The sequence below is a fragment of the Panulirus ornatus genome, chromosome 14 (assembly GCF_036320965.1).
Source record: "Panulirus ornatus isolate Po-2019 chromosome 14, ASM3632096v1, whole genome shotgun sequence".
NCBI classification, from domain to species: Eukaryota; Metazoa; Arthropoda; class Malacostraca; order Decapoda; family Palinuridae; genus Panulirus; species Panulirus ornatus.
In genome coordinates, this window is record NC_092237.1 from 55,544,674 (window position 1) to 55,566,454 (window position 21,781).

A 21,781-nucleotide genomic window follows, 5' to 3' on the forward strand; every position below is an offset into this window, starting at 1 on the left:
TGTTGAGGACCAGGGAATCGCAGAGAACGAATGACGTGACTACCACACCTTCAGGAGAAGAAGAGAAAGAAGAGGAGGAAGACGAAAAGCTTTCATCGCCAGAAGTGTATCTGTTTTCAGAGAGGAGAAGAAGGAATGGCCTGGGTGTGATACAAGGAACTGTCATGACCCAAGAGGTGGACCACAAAGCAAGACTTGAAGACACCATGAACAACATAGCATGGCGAGGACGAGTTATACTGTGTTCTGGGGGAGGCGTGGGAACGAGAAATATTCCATAAACGGAGACGAGTTCATTTGGCGTAAATAGAACTGTTTACTGCATGGCAAACTGTGTATTTATTGAACGCATTCATCACAGAGTTATGGCTAATGAAGAGCTCAGGTTACGGGAATATGATTACAGCCGGAGAGGAGGGGGTTGTTGTTACTGATGGAGTGAGGGATGATGGTGAATGAGGGTAGTGATGGAACGAGGAGGGTGATGGAGTTAGGGGACGATAGGGCATCAGGGTGATGACAGAAACCATAGCGGTAGTAACGTTATACCAATATCTATAACTAGAATTGAAATCGGTCATTGGAGAGAAAGGTTCTAATAGAGGAGGAACACCAGCTGTTTATAGAGGAGGATATACCAAAATACCACACCACAAATTCTTTTGCAGCTGTAGAGAAAATGGTCCGCAGTATTACTTTAATGGCATGTGGTTTTAACCCGGTTAAATCCCTGAGTTTCACTGGACTGATAAGTCCCTCTAAAACCTCTCTCTGCTGGTGTGTGTGTGTGTGTGTGTGTGTGTGTGTGTGTGTGTGTGTGTGTGTGTGTGTGTCCTGGTGTCCCCCCCACTTCCCCTCACCCTAGCTCTACCGTCCTGTCGTGTTTAGTTCCTAAACTAAATTAAAAAAAAAAGTATGTGTAAAGGGAAGTAGGAAATTAACATTAATTACACATGTTTTTGGAAGCTTGTTTAGCTCTACAAAACTGCTTCTTACTCAAATGAGTTACTTATTTACTTAAAGTACTTAGTTATTTCTGAGTTATCTACTTAAGTAAGACTCCGACATATGAATTACTATGTATGATATTAGAATATGTCATTAGTTGGGTAACTATTCACACAATGTTGCTCCAGTTACGTAATGAGAATCAGAAACAAAACTAATTCATCTTTCAGGAAAATGTCTATTCAGTAATATCTAGATTGTCTACACCATGTAGAAGGTTGTAGGTTGTAGTGAGTAACACGTCTGACTTAGGAGTGATAACTTGGTGACCGGAACCACCTCACATCCCCAAGGGTCAGAACTGCTGGTCTTACCTTGTCTCATGGAAATACGACCCCTTGGCTGGTCTTAACCTCTCTCAATATGCACTTATCCTCCTCACATCTCACCTCCCTCATCTTCACAGTCTTTCATACGTCGTCCCTCTCATCATGAATCACGTATTATGATAGCTATGACCTGCCATTATTATCACGACAGGTTTTCCCATCTCCATTTCTCCTCTTCCCTTAAAGCCTAGGGTCGATGGAAGGACTATCATTAATGGTTGCGACAGCTTCAACCTAACCCAACCAACTTCATCTGATACAAGTACATTAATGACTTATCTGTGTATCTATTTGTCTCTCAACCATACCTATCCCTTTATCTATATCTATCCCTTTGTCTACGTGCATTCATCTATCTTTGAGCCAGTCTATTTGTCTATTTCTGCCGCAGGAGGACAACGGTTTATCTTCATCTGATACAAGTACTGTATTAACTTATCTATCTGTGTATCTATTTGTCTCTCAACCATACCTATCCCTTTATCTATATCTATCCCTTTGTCTACGTGCATTCATCTATCGTTGAGCCAGTCTATTTGTCTATTTCTGCCGCAGGAGGACAACGGTTTATCTTCATCTGATACAAGTACTGTATTAACTTATCTATCTGTGTATCTATTTGTCTCTCAACCATACCTATCCCTTTATCTATATCTATCCCTTTGTCTACGTGCATTCATCTATCGTTGAGCCAGTCTATTTGTCTATTTCTGCCGCAGGAGGACAACGGTTTATCTTTATAGTTGATTTACAAATCCATCTTGTACTAAGTCCAGGTAAGGGAGATCGCTCTCGTGAGGGAGGGGGGGGGGGTCCAAGCAAGGGTGTCCACTAGATGGGACCTCTTATGAACGTCTACTATAGGAGATCCAGGTAAGAGAGTCCCCTGTAATAGGTCCATGTAAGGGAATCCTCTGTATCCGTTCCTCTGAAGTATTGCCCGACCGGTTAAGTGAACACGATAAGGGCGGGTCCCTGACTCCCAACTTTTGTACGGGCCGGCGATGCATTTTTTGACGAAGCGTCTTCTTTTTTTGGCGAAGCTTCTTCTTTTTGGCGAAGCTTCTTCTTTTTTGGAGAAGCTTCTTCTTTTTTGGCGAAGCGTCTTCTTTTTTGGCGAAGCTTCTTCTTTTTTGGCGAAGCTTCTTCTTTTTTGGCGAAGCTTCTTCTTTTTTGGCGAAGCTTCTTCTTTTCTGGCGAAGCTTCTTCTTTTCTGGCGAAGCTTCTTCTTTTTTTATATCCAATTTTAAGGGGAAATTTATTTGATGATTATGTTAAGGATTTTTCTTTATCACAAACCGAGACAAAGACGACGAATGAGGAAAGAGGAGGAGAAATATATCGTCATAAGTATGGCTTCTGTGTCTTGTGTCTAAGATATATCTATATACAGCCTTCCGTGAACGGAGAGGAAAGATAGCAGTTATGAAAGGGAGAAAAATAGATTTTTCTTAAGCCATTAGATCCTGTACAGACGAGTATCTTCATGCCAAATGAATACACAAGTGGAGGAAAGGAATGAAAAACTCTGGGAAGTTCTCTTGACATGTTGTGTCTGCTGACTCGAGTAATGCTGCTGAAGAAGATGAGATGGATATGAATGATAATGATGATAATAGCATAATCAATATGAAAATGGTGATGAAGATGATTGTGAAGGTGATCATGATAAACATGATCATAACAGTCACTCGGTTAATGATACTAATGATGATAAATAATATGATAATGATCATGTGACGGATGAATCACTTTCAAGATACTACTACATGAATAATGACAGCATTTCTAGCAAGAAAGATAATGCTAATGAAGAAAAACACTACTTTCGGCAAAAGAATAAACAGAGTGTAATGCAAGCTGAGGTCACTCATAATGTGTGTGTGTGTGTGTGTGTGTGTGTGTGTGTGTGTGTGTGTGTGTGTGTGTGTGTTGTCCAGAATTAGATTGCTTTTCTTTTTCTTTTTTCAAGTGTTTCCAATAGCGGAGAGACCAGTAATGGTTTCTTTCCTTACAACACCAAAAGCAATACTAAAATGTACGATCCATGTACACCTGTGACCTAACAACATATGCACCAACCTCCCCCCACCCCAACCTACCCTCACCTACAACTCTTGCTGAGCATATAAAGTACACATACCGTACCTACATAACATCCCAACAACCCTCATCTCTCCACACACACACACACACACACACACACACACACACACACACATAATAAACATCCTACACATCGCTCTCACACAGTAAACAACCCACACACACACACACCATCCCTACACGAATAAAAAATATATATATATATAAATTAATCGCCCCTTATAATGAATAACCCCTTACGTTGCTCTCCCCCTCAGACAAAATAAACGACCCTACACAATAAACAACCTACATAACGCCCCTACACAATAAACAACCCTATACAACCCTCCTACAGTGAACAACGCATACAACCTACCCCCCTACAATACACTTCCCCCCCTTACATATACCCCAAAAGTCACAGAAAATCTACATCAAGCTTAATACACATTTAAGAGAAAATAAACTTGGAAAACTCTACACTTCATCACTAAAAACCGATATGAATAAAAATCCTTGAAAAAAAATGAACCCAGTCGAAATCTCTCTCTCTCTCTCTCTCTCTCTCTCTCTCTCTCTCTCTCTCTCTCTCTCTCTCTCTCTCTCTCCCCGGCGAATAAAAAAAAAGCCCATTTTTTTTTTTTCGAGCAGATGCCGCTGTTACGTCAAGGAAAAGTTCCCCGACCACCAGCCACTGCTACATTTTGTTTCGTCCCTACAGCTGAACTTTACCTGCATAATGAATGCTGAATAATTAGAACTCCCATTAGTTTGCCTCGCACCGTCACAGCGTCTCCTATTTCACATCCAGATTTAAAAATTTGAACGCGTAAGGCGAGAGGCCCAATGAGCTAACCAGGCTTCGCTTGATATAACCTAACCTCGCCCTGCTTTCCCTTCCCATCCCCCTGACCCACCCTCTTCCCCCCCTTCCGCGAGTCCTTCCTCCTCTCACGGCAGAGTAAATAAAGACAAAAAATCCTCTCTCTCTCTCTCATATCCTTCCATTCAGCTTAAGTCCAAGAGTTCCAGGAACGCTATAGTTTATGGTAATGGAGAAAACAGACAAACAAACTTCTCATACTCGCATTCTGGGTCTGAAATCCTTTTCCAGGGAATATCTTTTTTTTTTGGGGGGGGGGGAGGTAAAAAAAAAAAAAAATAATACAGAATAAACAAAGCAGTAATTTGTGTCCCGGGTGAAAAAAAAAAAAATGTTTATGCATGTTTCCTGCGGTCGGAAATGAATGTTGAGTTTCTAATTAAACATTTATGAATGTGAATTGTGTGTCACTATAATTCTGAGGGAGCACTTTTGTTGATATGGTCTACAATATACATTTTTGTTGCATTTTCCTTTTTTTTCCCCCGAATTCTTTCACCTAAATGACAGAATGTGCTCGATCTGCGTTATGACACAAGGAAATCTCACAGCAGCAGTGACAGTTTATATATCTGTTTACATATACACATTTATTCTTTCGTGAATATCAAAACATTTTTCTGTAAGTATATACTTACGATCTTTTGTAAGCCTGCAGTAATTATTATATGGAATCTCACATTATCATCCTGCAATTCTAAATATGAACGAATACGTGAATGCTCTATGAAGAGAATGATCATACAACGACCTGGTTTACGGAAAACGGAGTGAGGGGACCCTGTGCTTTAGCATGCATTTTCTGTTGCTAGTCAATTGCTACTATAATCGTTCCGTTTGAATTAAATTGGAGGAAATAATAGTCAGTAAAAGGCTTTTAGAAATCTGCTGATAACGTGAAGTGAGAAAATTAAGGAACCGTATCCTGTTTATCATTCTCAACACCATCCTTATTCATACGGGATGGTCAAATTTTTTTCAACATGGAATAGTGAAAAATATGCAAATTGGCCAATTCAATAAGGATGTCTATTACAGCCGTTCTAATGAATCATCGTGAATGAACGTTCAAATATGGAACGCTAAAGCTAGTTAAACAACAATCGCGAATATATATATATATATATATATATATATATATATGGGCCACGTGTGCCACGTCACCGAACAACGCTGACATATAGAACATCTGGTCTCGCTGAACACTCCACTGAACAGCGCACACACACACACACACACACACACTTAGGAATGAAATTGGACGTTTTAGTCAGGCAACCTCAGCGTAAAGACTTAGAAAAAATCAATAAATGACGACGATTTATGAACCTGACATGCAATGGCGAATCTTCAATTTATTGGCGTGGCATCAGTGAGGTGCTGGAAATACACGCTAGAGAGAGTTCTTCGTCTCCTCCAACAGGAAGACACTCACTTCCCTCTTACTTGAGGTCGTCTTCATTCGTGTTCTCAACCCTGAACGAAAATATGACCTTCAGATCTTCAATGCTTCGTCTTATGCCATCCTTACTAGAGGTGGCATATCAGATAAATAGGTTACTCCTTCTTACGAATTAATCCTCACTGCATTTAGGAGAGTACTGGTTATCACAAAACAAATCACGAAAAGAGAAATAGATATCTTAAACATCAAATGATCATGCTCGTATGAATATACTAATTTCTATACAGGTTTGAATCATTTCCTCCAGACTCTGAAAACGCGAAGAGTCTATTTTGAGCAACGTTTCTTCACTCCCTTCCTCTTCTTCTTCCTCCTCCTCCTCCTACGCCTTACATGTAAATTAGTCAGCTGTCATCACTCCACAAGTTACCGCATACTGGACTGTTCTCTGTCCCGCCTCAGTAATTGTAACACACATTCACACTGGCATCTACAAGTCTCCGGCAGGAAAGTCCAAGAAACAGACATGTAGACAAGAGAAAATAAACACGTACACATCGTTATGAAGTGAACACCCATTCTCTTTCTGCAGGGGAGTGACACAGCCCGAGCCAAAGATGCTCCAGCCACACATACATAGTCATCATGGAAGGAAAGACAAGATGCTCCAGCCACACATACGTAGTCATCATGGAAGGAAAGACAAGATGCTCCAGCCACACATACGTAGTCATCATGGAAGGAAAGACAAGATGCTCCAGCCACGTATACGCAGTCATCATGGAAGGAAAGACAAGATGCTCCAGCCACACATACGTAGTCATCATGGAAGGAAAGACAAGATGCTCCAGCCACACATACGTAGTCATCATGGAAGGAAAGACAAGATGCTCCAGCCACACATACGTAGTCATCATAGAAGGAAAGACAAGATGCTCCAGCCACACATACGTAGTCATCATGTAAGGAAAGACAAGATGGTGTGAGGAAAAGGAACAGAAGAAATAAAGATCAGAGTCCCTTCGATGTTTCATGACCTGACCCTTAGGGGTATAGAAAAAGGTTATCAAACTTCCACATTTAGTACCTCAAACAACATGTTGACCCAACAGACACGGATGACTTTCGTTAAATACACTACCCTTCCCCTCGCCCGAATGAGCTACAGTCCTTATTTAAGAAAGTCCATCACTTACAAGTTTCTTCAGTATACAAGTTCTGCAGTATACAAGTTCTGCAGTATACAAGTTTCTGCAGTATACAAGTTCTGCAGTATACAAGTTCTGCAGTATACAAGTTCTGCAGTATACAAGTTCTGCAGTATACAAGTTCCTTGCACGGATTAATTTCACACACCTGTCTACTGTAGCGATGCATATGTCCAAAAAAAACAAATGAAAGTTACATCTTCTGAAGATTATGGTATATTGCTTAAGAGTACAAAATCGAGTGTCGCATTTACGTCCATCATTTATTGATAACCCTTCGAGTAAACGAGTGGATCTCTCTCTCTCTCTCTCTCTCTCTCTCTCTCTCTCTCTCTCTCTCTCTCTCTCTCTCTCTCTCAGATGAACCTTTTCTCCCTCTTTTTATTTTAAAGTGAACCAAATGCACTTTGAAAAATAAAAGAGAGAGAGAGAGAGAGAGAGAGAGAGAGAGAGAGAGAGAGAGAGAGAGAGAGAGAGAGAGAGAGAGAGAGAGACGCAACACGGAAGAGCACAACACATGGAAGAGCGGGAAAACAAGCTGTTACCATGAGTGGCTATAGATCACCCTGTTGAGCGAGCGGTCGGCTGTGTGTGTAGAGAAGAGAGCGGAATGCTGAAGAGTCCCCTTTAACCCCACAGCCCTCACATACCTGCCCGGGAGTTGGGTAAGTTGAGGGGTAAACCACGGTGATGGAGGTGGTATCTGGGGTCGCTGGAGGCGGAGGAGGGAGAAGGGAGGGGGGGAAATGATGGCGAGAGAGAGAGAGAGAGAGAGAGAGAGAGAGAGAGAGAGAGAGAGAGAGAGAGAGAGAGAGAGAGACAGAGAGAGAGAGAGAGAGAGAGAGAGAGAGAGAGAGAGAGAGAGAGAGAGAGAGAGAGAGAGAGAGAGAGAGAGAGTTAAAAAAAATAATGACAACTTTTGATAAGTACCTTCGAGGCAAAACCCACTTATTTCTCTTAATAACGATGGTATTAAGCAGTGTGGCACTGCGTCAACTTCTTCGACTCTAAGGTATGATAAGGTCCGATCTTCGAATCCAGAATTAAAGGATCTGATCCTCCAGTCTCAGTATCTATTCCTCCAGAATCTCCTAACCTGACAATTAACCAACGTCACCGAAAATTATCATCATTATTATCATTATTATTACTATTATTATTATCATTATTATTATCATTATTATTATCATTATTATCATTATCATTATTATCATCATCATTATCATTGTTGTTGCTGTTTTTGTCGTTGTTGTTATCATTATCATTATTATTATTATTGTTATTATTATCATCATTATTATTATCATTATCATCATCATTATTATTATTATTATCATTATTATTATTATTATTATTATTATTATTATTATCATTATTATTACTTCTACTACTATTACTACTACTACTACTACCATCACTACAATACTACTACTACTACTACCACTACTACTACCACTACTACTACCACTACTACTACCACTACTACTACTATTACTACTACTACTACTACTACCACCACTACTACTACCACAATTACTATCATTGTCATTAGTTGTAGTAATAGAAGTAATTTTGTCATTGATAGTACCGTTTTCTTCATCATTATCATTACTGTATTTTACTATAGCATTACCATCGTTAATGGCAGAGCTGACAATGTTCAGGGTCCAAGTGCCTGGTTTACAGTTTCGGTCGTTGAACACTATTCCGTATGAACAACTCAGTCGTTCTCTCTCTCTCTCTCTCTCTCTCTCTCTCTCTCTCTCTCTCTCTCTCTCTCTCTCTCTCTCTCTCTCTCTCTCTCTCACACACACACACACACACACACACACACACACACACATTAATCTGAACTACCAATTATATACAAACTGAAGCTTCCGTAGAACGAAGAAAAAAAATCAAAAACCTTCCAGCATTTGACTCTAGCCTCACCTAAGCCTGGGTGTTGCAGCTCGCCCACCACGTGTACTGGGAGAAGGCCCGCCAGCCTGTGATCGGGGTAAACATGTTCCATTTCCTTGGAAAGATTAAGGGCGGGATCGGCCCAATCTGAAAATGATAATGGTCTGCGCCCTGAAGGATGAGCGGCCAAGCCAGGCCAGGCCAGGCCAGGCCAAGCCAAGCCAGGCCAGGCCAAGCCAGGCCAGGCCAAGCCAGGCCAAGCCAGGCCAGGCCAGGCCAGGCCAAGCCAGGCCAGGCCAGACCAGGCTAGGCCATCAGCGATCTCCTCACCCTCCCTCCCCTTTCTCCTCCATCCCCCTTTTTCCCCACTCACCCCTATCATCACCATGATCATCATCATCATGAACACCACACTGCAACACTCGAACCACTGTAACCCTTAACTATTCAAAAAAAAAAAAAAACACAACCACCATGGCTGTAATTTGTGGACCCACCCACCCCACCATTATCATAACACACTTCCAATTAGGCTCGGGAGTTTAATTTCTATTTAATAACGCAATATGCGTGAGGGGGGTACAACATGCGAAGGGGGAAAGGTGTGGAGGTGGTGGAGAGGGAGACACGAAAAGAGGCCAGGTAGAGTAAGGGTGAGGTAGTGGTGGTGGTAGTGTAGTGGCGGTGCAGAGAGCGGCTTATATCATTGCCATGAAAGGCTATTGTCCACCAAGGTATTTACATGTAATACTCGAACAACTAATAGCGTGACAATTTCTCTTACAGCGCATACAGGCTTTCATCGACGTGTAACGAGGAAAGCACAAACCAATCTGTACTTTGTGCAAAAGCGACACAATGCAGCTTTATGTATAATAATATATCAAGCTGATTTAGCCTATGTCAAAATAATGTACAGATTATGATAAAATAAATCTTTATTCATAAGCATTTTGTTTTTCGAAATGTCGAATTGCCGGTGAATATATATATATATATATATATATATATATATATATATATATATATATATATACGAATAAAGTGTATATGAACGCGCACCATAGTGAGACGAAGGGTATTCGAGTACTTAGTATTTCGAATAGTTGTTTCCTATTATACAGTCCCTTAGCCTAGCGGTTAGCATGCCTGCCTCTTGCACAAGGGGTCCCAGGTTCGATCCTGGCTGATGGAGCTTTTATGTTATATATATATATATATATATATATATATTAAGAATATATGGTGTGGGAGGCAAGTTGTTAGAAGCAGTGAAAAGTTTTTATCGAGGATGTAAGGCATGTGTACGTGTAGGAAGAGAGGAAAGTGATTGGTTCTCAGTGAATGTAGGTTTGCGGCAGGGGTGTGTGATGTCTCCATGGTTGTTTAATTTGCTTATGGATGGGGTTGTTAGGGAGGTAAATGCAAGAGTTTTGGAAAGAGGGGCAAGTATGAAGTCTGTTGGGGATGAGAGAGCTTGGGAAGTGAGTCAGTTGTTGTTCGCTGATGATACAGCGCTGGTGGCGGATTCATGTGAGAAACTGCAGAAGCTGGTGACGGAGTTTGGTAAAGTGTGTGGAAGAAGAAAGTTAAGAGTAAATGTCAATAAGAGCAAGGTTATTAGGTACAGTAGGGTTGAGGGTCAAGTCAATTGGGAGGTGAGTTTGAATGGTGAGAGGCTGGAGGAAGTGAAGTGTTTTAGATATCTGGGAGTGGATCTGTCAGCGGATGGAACCATGGAAGCGGAAGTGGATCATAGGGTGGGGGAGGGGGCGAAAATTTTGGGAGCCTTGAAAAATGTGTGGAAGTCGAGAACATTATCCCGGAAAGCAAAAATGGGTATGTTTGAAGGAATAGTGGTTCCAACAATGTTGTATGGTTGCGAGGCGTGGGCTATGGATAGAGTTGTGCGCAGGAGGATGGATGTGCTGGAAATGAGATGTTTGAGGACAATGTGTGGTGTGAGGTGGTTTGATCGAGTAAGTAACGTAAGGGTAAGAGGGATGTGTGGAAATAAAAAGAGCGTGGTTGAGAGAGCAGAAGAGGGTGTTTTGAAGTGGTTTGGGCACATGGAGAGAATGAGTGAGGAAAGATTGACCAAGAGGATATATGTGTCGGAGGTGGAGGGAACGAGGAGAAGAGGGAGACCAAATTGGAGGTGGAAAGATGGAGTGAAAAGGATTTTGTGTGATCGGGGCCTGAACATGCAGGAGGGTGAAAGGAGGGCAAGGAATAGAGTGAATTGGAGCGATGTGGTATACAGGGGTTGACGTGCTGTCAGTGGATTGAATCAAGGCATGTGAAGCGTCTGGGGTAAACCATGGAAAGCTGTGTAGGTATGTATATTGCGTGTGTGGACGTATGTATGTACATGTGTATGGGGGGGGTTGGGCCACTTCTTTCGTCTGTTTCCTTGCGCTACCTCGCAAACGCGGGAGACAGCGACAAAGTATAAAAAAAAAAAAAAAAAAAAAAAATATATATATATATATATATATATATATTCCTATGAGTCCACGGGCAAAATGAAACACGAAAAGTTCCCAAGTGCACTTTCGTGTAATAATCACATCATCAGGGGAGACACAAGAGAGAAATATAACAGTCAGTTGATATACATCGAAGAGACGAAGCTAGGACGCTATTTGGTAAACGTCCTAGCTTCGTCTCTTCAATGTATATCAATATCATATATATATATACATATATATATATATATATATATATATATATATATATATATATATATATATATATATGAATCTATATGGTACTTTCAATTTTTCATTTAATCACCACGTCAGTCGGATGCACTCAAGAGTCACCTTCTTTCACTCAGTAAACGGGACTCGAGCTCCTGTGTTATCGTACCTCCAACTATCTAACCGTCTAAGCAATTAAGTTCCTTATGTAATTAACGTTCGATCAGTTTCACCACAGATAGAAACGGCGGGTCCTGCCAGGCATCGCCATATTCAGTAATAATGATAGTAGCAGGGGAAATGGGTTCGAGATAAGGCGAATTTATGACAGTCTAAATTGAAATTTAAATAAGGGAGGAAAAAAAATGTGTTCGAGGAAGCAATGTATTCTATGTCTTGTTTTATCGTTGTTTGTAAGCACTTGTCCACGACGGTACGGTCCCTGAGCACGACGGTACGGAGCACGACGGTACGGAGCATGACTGTACGGAGCACGACGGTACGGTCCCTGAGCACGACGGTACAGAGCACGACGGTACGGTCCCTAAGCACGACGGTGCGGAGCACGACGGTACGGTCCCTGAGCACGACGGTACGGTCCCTGAGCACGGCGGTACGGTCCCTGAGCACGACGGTACGGTCCCTGAGCACGACGGTACGGAGCACGACGGTACGGAACACGACGGTACGGCCCTTACGCACGACGGTACGGCACCAGAGCACGACGGTACGGCACCAGAGCACGACGGTACGGTCCCTGAGCACGACGGTACGGAGCACGACGGTACGGTACCAGAGCACAACGGTACGGCACCAGAGTACGACGGCACGGCCCCTGAGCACGACGGCACGGCCCCTGAGCACGACGGTACAACGCATGAGCACGACAGCACGACGCTTGAGCACGACGGTACGATCTTCGTGCACTATAGAGTGGTCTTTGAAATTCAAGATTATAACATATACCTAAGGGTCGTTCTGTCGTGCTCAAGGGACGTATAGTCGTGGTCAAAAGTAGTTCCTCCGTGCTCAAGAGGTGAACGACGATAGTTAGGCTACACTATCCTTAATCACTGGTATATATATTTTGATACTCCTTTCTACACACACACACACACACACACACACACACACCCTAGCTGCTCCCATACCTAGCCATATGTTACACAAACAGAAAATGACATCAAGGACAATCCATTCATTCCTCTCCCACTTAGGACAATAGCCATCCCGTCTAGAGAATACCAGCTGTTTACAGATCAAATAGTGTTGGAACCTTCCATACACCATTATGGAGGTTCGAATTGTCACCTCTTTACAAGAGCAAGATCCTAACTAGGAGGACTTAACCGGCCCTCAGGGCCAGAACCGTGAGTTACCATCGACTCTGACCTCCAATATCTCTCTATATTTGAGAATCATTACGTTTTCTCTCTCTTTCCTTTTGAAGCCAAGAAGTTTCTTTGTTTTCCTCCTCAACAGATTACGACAACGGAATGTAAATATCAAATATGATAAAGCGATCATATTCAACTGGAGGACCAAGACGTGGCAACGAGAAGCGGGAGGTGTAAATGAAGAATTGGAATTCACCTTGATTGGCAGGTGGCAGAGAACGCTTAATTACAAGAACGAATACGAATACGTGACGACGTAAGGAAAGAAAAGTCCTAAATGTGTATTATTTCAGATACGCAAGAAAAACTAGAATAATAACCTCCCTCACGAAAACACAGGGAAGGCAAGGGTGCTAAGATAAACCCGGTGCAGAGCTTTTCTTCCTAAAATACGACATTCTTGAGTGTTTCGGACGGGGCTGGGCTTTTGTGATGACGTCATCACTTACCAAGGTGGGAAGCACCATCCCCATCTGTCTTGTGGTCGGTATTTACATTTGTCTCTTGATACTTGCTCTGTGCTTACAAGTGAATGCATTTTTTACCCCGCGGAATCCACAGCTCTCGTTGAGGTCTGAGAGACGTAATTATTGTGAAGGGAAACCAAAAGGGAAGGTATACTGATGAATGTGAATCCATAGAGCTTAATACCATATATATATATATATATATATATATATATGGATAGATCGATAGACAGATAGAAAGAAAGAGAAGCCTAATATATGTCTGTGTGTGTGTATATATATGTATATGAGTTATCTAAGCGTTGAAGAAACCTCAGTGCTGGAGAAGCTTTAACGTTGGAGGAACAGAGAACCTCAATGAACTTTATGTTGGAGAAACCTATTATGCTGGGGAAACACACAACCCCCCCCCCCCCCCCCCCTCCAAAGGCTTGAGGAAGCCCCATCGGCTAAGGATAGAAGGTTAGGCGAAAGAAATTACAAACTGTAAAGTCTTAATTTCCTCGTGTCTATTTTTTCGAACCAGCAGTTGTGACATTTTTATCCCAGGTGTCTTGACTCTGGCTGTTTAAGAAGCAAACAAGTTGGTAAAAGGAGAAAGGAAAGCAAACACTCTGTCAAGTCTCTTCTCCTAAGAACGAAAGAATAAGACAGAGAGAGAGAGAAAAAAAAAAGTGTGACGGAAATACAAGTATAAATTAATTAACTCATTATTTTTCTTCTCTTTCATTCCATTTTCTTTTTCTTAAGAGAGTCATGATGTCATAGGGTATACTCATCAAGATAGATATATATATATACACTAATTGCCAACGATTGTCGAAGCCCTTGAGTCGTATACTGAAGACTCATTGTTTACATTCTTCCTACGCGTCTGGAAGCACTTGAGTGTAAAAAGAAAAACAAAAAATCAGCCTCCAAGGGCTTTCCTGAGCGCCAGGGAGCGAGAATCACAAAATACTGAGCACCACCTGGAGGTTTTCTATTGAGACCTACCACTCACGGTTTCTACTTGGGGGAGGGAGGGGTTGGTTTCCACTCTGAATCTACGAGAACGTTCGCGTCAGAAATGATAAAGATTTACGCACGCATCACTCCCATCACAGGGATGAGGGAGGTATGAGGGAGGAGGAAGATGCTTGGAGAGTAAGGAATATGTCTCGCGAGGGAATTGGAGAGAGAGAGAGAGAGAGAGAGAGAGAGAGAGAGAGAGAGAGAGAGAGAGAGAGAGAGAGAGAGATGTATATGTACTTATGGCAGACCGGGGAAGGGAACGGCGTAAAGAGAGAGAGGGAGAGTGTGTGATATGTGATGGTACACTCTCAATGTCAGTCTTAAGAATGGCGCAGATATTCTCAACCTGCCTCAACCTCACTAGCTCCTGGGGTTAGCGTAAGACGCTAAATTCAGCGAAAATCCCACCTCAACCCACCAGCGACTCCCGTGGGTCTTGGGCGAAGAAGGTGCTATTTCAACCCCCACGTCGGCAACCCTGGGCCTATCCGTCTGAATGACGATAGCGCAGATTACAGAGGCCGCTATAGAGAGGTACAAAGGAGTCAATTTTGACCCCTTTTGTTTGCATAGCCCTGTCCTGCCGCGTCCAGCCCCGGCCCCTGATTGGTCAAATACCATACGTCATTCCTGCCAACTGAAGATCTCGGGAGAATAGTCCCTATCCGTGGCTAAGTTAAGGGTGAATTCCGATCCGAGGAAGCGTAAGGATATGGCCCAACTGTCAGGCCATAAGGAAAAAAAAAAGAGTGAGCATAGACAGCTATGGGTCTGCCCGGAAGACTTCGATCCCTTTTCTTAAATCCTCGCGCCCCAATGGCCAGGATCTAGGAGCATGATTTGGCCATGTATTTCCATCGGGTGAACGATCGTTACTGGTAGAGGAGGAAGCGTCCACTGGCCCTATCATCAGATAACGCCCGACTAAGTGGCCCTAAAGAAGTAAACTTGACTGGAAATTAATGAAAAATTGGACCAAAAAAAGTCGAGTATGGAAACAAAGACAAAAGACGATCGGAGGAATGCCAAAACGGAGCAGGTCTGTCGCCGATATACGTCCCGATAACGCCATATTAGGGGCACCCCACACCATCGGTATCTTTACCGATTAATTTAAGGAATATTCTCTAAGGAAGGTAACGTGAGGGAGATGCTATATAACCCAGGATATTCGTGAAGATATGGAGGAAGATCGATTTTCTCTCATATTTGGCGAAAGTAGGAATATTATTGTAATATTACTCAATCTATATTTTCATGATGCTTCAAGGCTGTCTTTGTTGAAGGTCAAGTCAGTGATGACGCCATCATAACCAAGGGGTCGTACCGTCGTGCTCGAGGGTCGTACCGTCGTGCTCGAGGGTCGTACCGTCGTGCTCAAGGGTCGTACCGTCGTGCTCAAGGGTCGTACCATCGTGCTCAAGGGTCGTACCATCGTGCTCAAGGGTCGTATCGTCGTGCTCAAGGGTCGTATCGTCGTACTCAAGGGTCGTACCGTCGTACTCAAGGGTCGTACCGCCGTGCTCAAGGGTCGTACCGTCGGGCTCAAGGATCATACAGTCGTGCTCAAGGGTCGTTCCGTCGTACTCAAGGGTTGTACCATCGTGCTCAAGGATCGTATCGTCGTGCTCAAGGATCGTACCGTCGTGCTCAAGGGTCGTACCGTCTTGCTCAAGGGCCGTAGCGTCGTGCTCAAGGGTCGTACCGTCGTGCTCAAGGATCGTATCGTCGTGCTCAAGGGTCGTACCGTCGTGCTCAAGGGTCGTACCGTCGGGCTCAAGGGTCATACAGTCGTGCTCAAGGGTCGTATCGTCGTGCTCAAGGGTCGTACCGTCTTGCTCAAGGATCGTACCGTCTTGCTCAAGGGTCGTACCGTCGTGCTCAAGGATCGTATCGTCGTGCTCAAGGATCGTACCGTCTTGCTCAAGGGTCGTACCGCCTTGCTCAAGGGTCGTACCGCCTTGCTCAAGGATCGTATCGTCGTGCTCAAGGATCGTACCGTCTTGCTCAAGGGTCGTACCGTCGTGCTCAAGGGTCGTACCGTCGTGCTCAAGGGTCGTACCGTCGTGCTCAAGGGTCGTACCGTCGTGCTCAAGGGTCGTACCGTCGGGCTCAAGGGTCGTACCGTCGTGCTCAAGGGTCGTACCGTCGTGCTCAAGGATCGTATCGTCGTGCTCAAGGATCGTACCGTCGTGCTCACGGGTCGTACCGTCGTGCTCAAGGGTCGTACCGTCGTGCTCAAGGGTCGTACCGTCGTGCTCAAGGGTCGTACCGTCGTGCTCAAGGGTCGTACCGTCGGGCTCAAGGGTCGTACCGTCGTGCTCAAGGGTCGTACCGTCGTGCTCAAGGGTCGTATCGTCGTGCTCAAGGATCGTACCGTCGTGCTCAAGGGTCGTATCGTCGTGCTCAAGGATCGTATCGTCGTGCTCAAGGATCGTACCGCTGTGCTCAAGGGTCGTACCGCCTTGCTCAAGGGTCGTACCGTCTTGCTCAAGGGTCGTACCGTCTTGCTCAAGGGTCGTACCGTCGTGCTCAAGGGTCGTACCGTCGTGCTCAAGGGTCGTAACGTCGTGCTCAAGGATCGTACCGTCGGGCTCAAGGGTCGTACCGTCGGGCTCAAGGGTCGTACCGTCGTGCTCAAGGGTCGTACCGTCGTGCTCAAGGATCGTACCGTCGTGCTCAAGGATCGTACCGTCGTGCTCAAGGGTCGTACCGTCGTGCTCAAGGGTCGTACCGTCTTGCTCAAGGATCGTACCGTCTTGCTCAAGGGTCGTACCGCCTTGCTCAAGGGTCGTACCGCCTTGCTCAAGGGTCGTACCATCGTGCTCAAGGATCGTACCGTCTTGCTCAAGGATCGTACCGTCTTGCTCAAGGGTCGTACCGTCTTGCTCAAGGGTCGTACCGTCTTGCTCAAGGATCGTACCGTCTTGCTCAAGGATCGTATCGTCGTGCTCAAGGGTCGTAACGTCGTGCTCAAGGGTCCTACGTCGTGCTCAAGGATCGTACCGTCGGGCTCAAGGGTCGTACGTCGTGCTCAAGGGTGTACCGTCGTGCTCAAGGGTCGTAACGTCGTGCTCAAGGATCGTACCGTCTTGCTCAAGGGTCGTACGTCGTGCTCAAGGATCGTATCGTCGTGCTCAAGGATCGTACCGTCTTGCTCAAGGATCGTACCGTCGTGCTCAAGGGTCGTATCGTCGTGCTCAAGGGTCGTACCGCCTTGCTCAAGGGTCGTATCGTCGTGCTCAAGGGTCGTATCGTCGTGCTCAAGGGTCGTACCGTCTTGCTCAAGGGTCGTAACGTCGTGCTCAAGGGTCGTATCGTCGTGCTCAAGGGTCGTAACGTCGTGCTCAAGGGTCGTAACGTCGTGCTCAAGGATCGTACCGTCGTGCTCAAGGATCGTACCGTCTTGCTCAAGGGTCGTAACGTCGTGCTCAAGGATCGTACCGTCGGGCTCAAGGGTCGTAACGTCGTGCTCAAGGGTCGTACGTCGTGCTCAAGGATCGTACCGTCTTGCTCAAGGATCGTACCGTCGTGCTCAAGGGTCGTACCGTCTTGCTCAAGGGTCGTACCGTCTTGCTCAAGGATCGTACCGTCGTGCTCGAGGGTCGTACCGTCGTGCTCGAGGGTCGTACCGTCGTGCTCACGGGTCGTACCGTCGTGCTCGAGGGTCGTACCGTCGTGCTCAAGGGTCGTACGTCGTGCTCAAGGATCGTATCGTCGTGCTCAAGGGTCGTAACGTCGTGCTCAAGGGTCGTACCGCCTTGCTCAAGGGTCGTAACGTCGTGCTCAAGGGTTCGTACCGTCGTGCTCAAGGTCGTACCGTCGTGCTCAAGGATCGTACCGTCGTGCTCAAGGTCGTACCGTCGTGCTCAAGGGTCGTACCGTCTTGCTCAAGGATCGTACCGTCTTGCTCAAGGGTCGTACCATCGTGCTCAAGGGTCGTACCATCGTGCTCAAGGATCGTACCGTCGTGCTCAAGGATCGTACCGTCTTGCTCAAGGATCGTACCGTCGTGCTCAAGGATCGTACCGTCGGGCTCAAGGGTCGTACCATCGTGCTCAAGGATCGTACCGTCTTGCTCAAGGATCGTACCGTCTTGCTCAAGGGTCGTACCGCCTTGCTCAAGGGTCGTATCGTCGTGCTCAAGGGTCGTAACGTCGTGCTCAAGGGTCGTACCGTCTTGCTCAAGGATCGTACCGTCGTGCTCAAGGTCGTACCGTCGTGCTCAAGGGTCGTAACGTCGTGCTCAAGGGTCCGTACCGTCGTGCTCAAGGGTTCGTACCGTCGTGCTCAAGGATCGTATCGTCGTGCTCAAGGATCGTACCGTCTTGCTCAAGGGTCGTACCGCCTTGCTCAAGGGTCCGTACCGTCGTGCTCAAGGATCGTATCGTCGTGCTCAAGGGTCCGTACCGTCGTGCTCAAGGGTCGTAACGTCGTGCTCAAGGGTCGTACCATCGTGCTCAAGGGTCGTACCGCCTTGCTCAAGGGTCGTACCGTCTTGCTCAAGGATCGTATCGTCGTGCTCAAGGGTCGTACCATCGTGCTCAAGGATCGTACCGTCGTGCTCAAGGGTCCGTACCGTCGTGCTCAAGGGTCGTACCGTCTTGCTCAAGGGTCGTACCATCGTGCTCAAGGGTCGTACCGTCTTGCTCAAGGATCGTACCGTCTTGCTCAAGGATCGTATCGTTGTGCTCAAGGGTCGTACCGTCTTGCTCAAGGGTCGTACCGTCGTGCTCAAGGATCGTACCGTCGTGCTTAAGGGTTCGTACCGTCGTGCTCAAGGATCGTACCGTCTTGCTCAAGGGTCGTACCATCGTGCTCAAGGATCGTACCGTCGTGCTCAAGGATCGTACCGTCGTGCTCAAGGATCGTATCGTCGTGCTCAAGGATCGTACCGTCGTGCTCAAGGGTCCGTACCGTCGTGCTCAAGGATCGTACCGTCTTGCTCAAGGATCGTATCGTCGTGCTCAAGGGTCGTACCGCCTTGCTCAAGGGTCGTACCGTCTTGCTCAAGGATCGTACCGTCTTGCTCAAGGGTCGTACCATCGTGCTCAAGGATCGTACCGTCTTGCTCAAGGGTCGTAACGTCGTGCTCAAGGGTCGTATCGTCGTGCTCAAGGATCGTATCGTCGTGCTCAAGGATCGTACCGTCTTGCTCAAGGGTCGTACCATCGTGCTCAAGGATCGTATCGTCGTGCTCAAGGGTCGTAACGTCGTGCTCAAGGGTCGTACCGTCGTGCTCAAGGATCGTACCGTCTTGCTCAAGGATCGTACCGTCGTGCTCAAGGATCGTATCGTCGTGCTCAAGGATCGTACCGTCTTGCTCAAGGATCGTACCGTCTTGCTCAAGGGTCGTACCGCCTTGCTCAAGGGTCGTACCATCGTGCTCAAGGGTCGTAACGTCGTGCTCAAGGGTCGTACCGCCTTGCTCAAGGGTCGTACCGTCTTGCTCAAGGGTCGTAACGTCGTGCTCAAGGATCGTACCGTCTTGCTCAAGGGTCGTACCGTCTTGCTCAAGGATCGTACCGTCGTGCTCAAGGATCGTATCGTCGTGCTCAAGGGTCCGTACCGTCGTGCTCAAGGATCGTATCGTCGTGCTCAAGGGTCCGTACCGTCGTGCTCAAGGATCGTACCGTCTTGCTCAAGGATCGTACCGTCGTGCTCGAGGGTCGTACCGTCGTGCTCAAGGTCGTACCGTCGTGCTCAAGGATCGTACCGTCTTGCTCAAGGGTCGTACCGTCGTGCTCAGGGTCGTACCGTCTTGCTCAAGGATCGTATCGTCGTGCTCAAGGATCGTACCGTCTTGCTCAAGGGTCGTATCGTCGTGCTCAAGGATCGTACCGTCTTGCTCAAGGATCGTACCGTCTTGCTCAAGGATCGTACCGTCTTGCTCAAGGGTCGTTCCGTCGTACTCAAGGGTCGTACCATCGTGCTCAAGGATCGTATCGTCGTGCTCAAGGATCGTATCGTCGTGCTCAAGGATCGTACCGTCTTGCTCAAGGATCGTACCGTCTTGCTCAAGGGTCGTACCATCGTGCTCAAGGGTTCGTACCGTCGTGCTCAAGGGTTCGTACCGTCGTGCTCAAGGGTTCGTACCGTCGTGCTCAAGGGTGTACCGTCGTGCTCAAGGATCGTACCGTCTTGCTCAAGGATCGTACCGTCGTGCTCAAGGGTCGTAACGTCGTGCTCAAGGATCGTATCGTCGTGCTCAAGGATCGTATCGTCGTGCTCAAGGGTCGTAACGTCGTGCTCAAGGATCGTACCGTCTTGCTCAAGGGTCGTACGTCGTGCTCAAGGATCGTACCGTCTTGCTCAAGGGTCGTACCGCCTTGCTCAAGGGTCGTATCGTCGTGCTCAAGGATCGTACCGTCTTGCTCAAGGATCGTACCGTCTTGCTCAAGGATCGTACCGTCTTGCTCAAGGGTCGTAACGTCGTGCTCAAGGGTCGTAACGTCGTGCTCAAGGATCGTACCGTCTTGCTCAAGGATCGTACCGTCTTGCTCAAGGGTCGTACCGTCTTGCTCAAGGGTCGTACCGTCTTGCTCAAGGGTCGTATCGTCGTGCTCAAGGATCGTACCGTCTTGCTCAAGGGTCGTACCGCCTTGCTCAAGGGTCGTATCGTCGTGCTCAAGGGTCGTATCGTCGTGCTCAAGGATCGTACCGTCGTGCTCAAGGATCGTACCGTCTTGCTCAAGGATCGTACCGTCTTGCTCAAGGGTCGTACGTCGTGCTCAAGGGTCGTACCGCCTTGCTCAAGGGTCGTAACGTCGTGCTCAAGGGTCGTAACGTCGTGCTCAAGGGTCGTAACGTCGTGCTCAAGGATCGTACCGTCGTGCTCAAGGATCGTATCGTCGTGCTCAAGGGTCGTATACGTCGTCCCTTTAATGCTACTGATCTTCCAAGTTGGTGCTCATGGAATCATGGTACCTTGGTTCTCAAGATGGTATCTCAAATCTTGAATTCTTTGGTATTTTTGAGATTGTATTCCCCCGTCGTCTAATCATAGTCTTCGCGTTTGGTTTTCCCACGATACCCTCTCGAAAGTCTTCGAAAGTCTTCAAACTCAAAATGTCATACAAATATCTCTCAAGGGCAGTTCGGTGTTTCAAAGTATTTTGGTTCGATGTTTCTCGAGACTTCCGAGATGGCGAACATACATTTCCATGGGAGAGTCTTAATGTATCCTTAGCCCCTGTGTTTCCATATGGCAAAACGCTTTCTCTTTCTTTCTAAACTCAGATGTTGAACATGTACTGATTTTGCTGTCCAGGTTATTCAGAATGATAAATCTTGTCCACTAAGTCTCGGAGTTTCAATCTGGCTCCTTCTGGTTCGAAAACCTTGGTGCTTCACGCCGGGGGAACCCATTTCCTCA